Source organism: Trichechus manatus, unplaced genomic scaffold, assembly GCF_000243295.1.
Source record: "Trichechus manatus latirostris isolate Lorelei unplaced genomic scaffold, TriManLat1.0 scaffold00045, whole genome shotgun sequence".
Lineage (NCBI taxonomy): Eukaryota > Metazoa > Chordata > Mammalia > Sirenia > Trichechidae > Trichechus > Trichechus manatus.
Window position 1 is genome coordinate 11115026 of NW_004443981.1, and position 4652 is coordinate 11119677.

The following is a 4652-nucleotide window of genomic DNA, read 5'->3' on the forward strand; positions in this document are numbered from 1 at the left end:
TGAGTAGGAGACGGAATCCAGTGTCAGGAGCCAGCAAAGACAAGAGAAGAAAGGGAATGGTCAGTGTTATACATATAGTGGATGCTGAACACATATTTGTTGAAGGAAGGGAAAGAGGAAAGGATCAGGCAGGGAGGGAGGGTAGGTCTTGGGCAATCACCCCACATGGAGCCAAGGTGTTGCCAACTCACTTTTCTTGTTTTCTGTCCCTGGTAGAAGGGAATGTTATGATGCCTTACAGGTGTATGGTCTGGGGTGACCTATCCTATCCAAACTGGTGTTCTTCCCAGAACTTTGTTGAATTTCCTATTTTTCTGGAGCAGAGGAATTTAGGTATCACATGCATTTGGGAGCTTTAAAACAAACACAATTGAAATCATCGATTACAGCTACTTTGTGTAGGGACTGAGAAAACTGGCAAATAACATTTTTGAGACATCTATTCCCTCCAAGGTACCGTAGTATATACATGATGTGCATTATATAGTTCGAGGGCCTTATAATAAGCTCTTGTCAATCAAGCTGAATTCTCTCAACAACATAGTCAGACTGGTATTGTTATCCTCATCTGACATATGAAAGAGTTGAGGCTCAGAGTCTAGAGGTGCTTCATGTATGACCCAAGGTCCCAAAACTAGAACAAGAAGGAGCTTGGTTTGCTTAGAAAGGCTGGGAGTGGGCAGCCACAAAGAGAGATACTCGGGCCCACTCACTGAAGGCATAAAAACAAGACTGGATTATTTCTGATCTCCCGTCTTGGCAGAGGCAAGGGCAGTTTTCGGGAAGACCCAGGGCTTCCATTGCACCATGCCAAGCCAACGTTGCCCAAGGATGGGCCAATGTCCGGGGCAGTCAGAACTGCCAGTATCCTGTCTCACTATCTGGCACTGGACACAGAAAGCTCAAGACTCAAGGGAGAATCTGGACTTTGCATAGGAGGATGCCACAGACCATCTGACACACAACACACTTCCCCATAGAACAGCTCCCAGGCCATTCTGAGAAGGGCCATCCTGGTTCCACAAAAGCTAGTATATTTTCAGCTATTTGTTCATTCATCCAGCAGTAATTTACTGGGCACCTACTGGGCTCAGGGCTGGGCAGGCGCTGGAGATACAGAGAAGAATCTGACCCACTTCCTGGCCCTAAAGGCTCATCAGTTTAGTGATGACATGTAAACAAACACCGGTGATAAAGTGGGATGGGTACTCCAGTTGAGGTATTTATAATGTGCTGTGAGGTTAAGGGCCAGGCTAACATTCTTTGGAACAATCAGGGAAGGAGTCATATTGTGTATTCATTAACTCATTGCTTCATATGTGGATCACTGACTCATTCACTCTTTATTGACTCATTCGTTCATTCACTCATTCATTCACAGAGAAGTTAATTTACTCCTCAATTAACTACTCATTTATTGATTCATTTACGTACTCACTAATTCATACTTTTATTCATTGACTCCAATATATATTTATTCATTCATCCATCCAGTTACCTAATCATTTACTCATTGTCTTATTCATTGATTTAATTCTTTACTCATTCATTAATTTACTCAATTTTTCCCTCATTCATTCATTTGTTCATTTATTCACTCATTATTTCTCATTCATTCCTTGACTTATTAATAGATTCATTCATTCATTTACTTACTTATTGACTCATTCACTCATTGATTAATTCATATGTGGACTTGCTAACTCATTTATTCCTTCATTACGAATTAACTTTCATTTATCTGTTAATTCATGTGCTCATTCAGGGATCCAGTGGCTCATTCATTTACTCCTCCACTTGTGGACTCATCAACCTATTAACTTAGTCTTTCATTCTTTCACTAAATGATGTCTCCATTCATCACTCACTCATTCGCTTTTCGATTTATTTACTTACATTTTCATTCCTTCATCAACTCATCCGTTCATCAACTCATTATGCATTTACTCACTTATCACTGATTCTGTCACTGATTAACTCATTCTTGATCCGTTCACCCATATGTGTACTTGGTCACATTCTAATTCATTCATTTATTCATTACTTTGTTTACTCAAAGACTCTTTCATCCAATGACTCACTGCTTCATTTATTCTTTCATTCATCAGTTATTCAACCACTCATTCAACAAATGTTTATTACACGTACTCTACTGTTCCAGGCACACAGGGAAGAGCAGTGAATAAGATGAACATAACCACTAACTTCATGGAACTTACAGCCTAGTAAGTTTGTCACTGGCTCAGGAGTTAGCATTTCCATAACGCATCTGAAATTTTCAACTGAGTTGACAGACTGCCTTCTGTGCTTCTGGAAAGCCCACCTTTTTGTTCTATTATTTTGAATTTCTATATTTATAGAAAGGTCTCCACATAATCCCAAAGAGCTCCTTGATGGCTGGAAATAGATCTGATTCATATATGAATGCCATGCCTAATACAGGGCCTGGCACAGATTAGGGTCAATAAATATTTGTTGAGCTAAAATCTATACCTCAATTCCAGTTATTTTAGCACTCTCTCAAGACAAAGTGCCAGAAAATTAAAAATATGAGGTATTTATTTGACATCGCCTCCAATCTATGTAAGTGGCATGTAAAAATGTCCAAAATATTTTCGTAGTACATGCAGAATAGTTCTACATACTATATATTATTAAGACAAAAGATATATAAAATTAATATTTTATTTCATAATTAATTTTATTTAATATTTTAAGTAAGAGATTAAAATATTTATAATATTTACAGTGTTGCAAAATTGGAATAATCACAATACTTGCCTCAAAGCTCATTTTCATCACTGGTCCATGATTGGCCAGCTTCTAATTTCGTTTTTGATAGACTGATTTACTAAATAATAAGAGCAACACCATCACGAACTCACCAAAACACAAAAACACAGCACTATGTATCTTAACACCTGTCTCTGCCTTCATTAACGCAAAGATCACATTCAATCTTATTGATTAAACGGAATTCAGAAAAGCAGAACTGGGTTGATAACAATTCTTGCTTCATGAAATTTTGTCACTGGAATATTCTTGGTCATATTAACTTTCTTTAAAGATGTATGTTTTCCTTATTTATTAATTTAGTCGGTTACTCATTCTCAAAAATAAAATCAATAACAAAGAATCTACTACAAAATAAGAGAAAAAAATTGACTCTTCTTTAAATCTCTCCATGCACTTCTTAAACAAAGTGGTAAAATGGTGTACCCTAGTTACATTCTTGTTTCATAACACAATCTCATTTGTCATGAGTAGCTACTGTAATTTTACTAGCACCCTAGCATATTTAATTTTTATTTGCTTAATTATTATTTTTAATAAAATAAAAATAAGGAAAACACAATCAATCAACCCAAGAACATTTTATGAATTAATGTAGTCACTTACCAATTTTAATAATACCATGAACACCCCTGAGTGCACAACCCAACCTAAAGTAAAGGAACTATGAGTGTTAAACACATCTGACTCTATGCCCATTACACACAGAGCTAGTGGCTTAGACTCTTTTTTGAAGGGCTTCTGTTGGGCTGATTTAGAATAATCATAAACCTTGGTTTATACCAGAATCACATCCTTGGTCCTTGTAAGGCCTTCTTTGATTATATTCCATATTTTTTGATAATACAGTGAAAATCCTAAACAGACCACCCCAACAAAAACAACAACTCTGGCTATTACTCATATTGAACACTATGCTCCTAACACATACAGACAACCATAAAGGTTTGGCAAAAAAAAAGAGAGAAATTCACTCCATAGATTCAAGCTTTCCCCCTTTAATTTACTTAGTTATTTGGGTATTGATTTGTTCACAAAATTAGTGATTTCTGTTTCACTTAATAAAAGAAACAAACTGGAGCTCACCACTAACCTAGAGCAGTAACACTGACTATTATGATTCTGTCCATATGACTTTTACCCCAAGAGATGACATGCCCCATTTATTTATGTATTAATAATAAATGTCCCAAATGATATTAAAAGTTATAGAATTCCACAGTGTACTTGCTGATTTGATTAATTTTTGCTGTACAGCACATTCAAATTCTTTCCATTAATTTTGGGCATTTAAAAAAATATAATTAACACCCACGAACAAATCATCAACCCAAGAACAAGAACTTTGGGTATTGTTTACATGGGTCTATAGGCTACTTACCCAGAGATGTATGAGCCAAGATCTTCATCAAAGAGCACCTGTTCTGGGGAGTAGAGGGTAAAAGTTAAAAAGAATAAAATATTCAAGATTTTGATTTTTGCTAACGTATTAATCAATGTGGGTGAGTGGGTTTAGACCAATCTTAAACTTTAGGTTATGTTACTTGTTACTACTGAATCCAGAAAGAAGGAAAAGGAAACTCTTTTATTGAATTAATTCAATCCTTAATTTTGTATTTTTAAAAAACACCCTTGAATCCACCACTTGAAATAAGAACAAGATCTGATTATGAGATACTTCAGTCTCAAGGTCTACAATCATGCACGTTGTTGGGTGCTATCACAGCCACCTCATATGACAAAGAAGAACTGTCCCATAGGGTTTTCTTGACTATAATCTTTACAGGAGCAGATTGCCAGATCTTTCTCCCTTGCATCTACTAAAAAAAAAAAAAAAAAAAAAGACTTAATGCTCATTT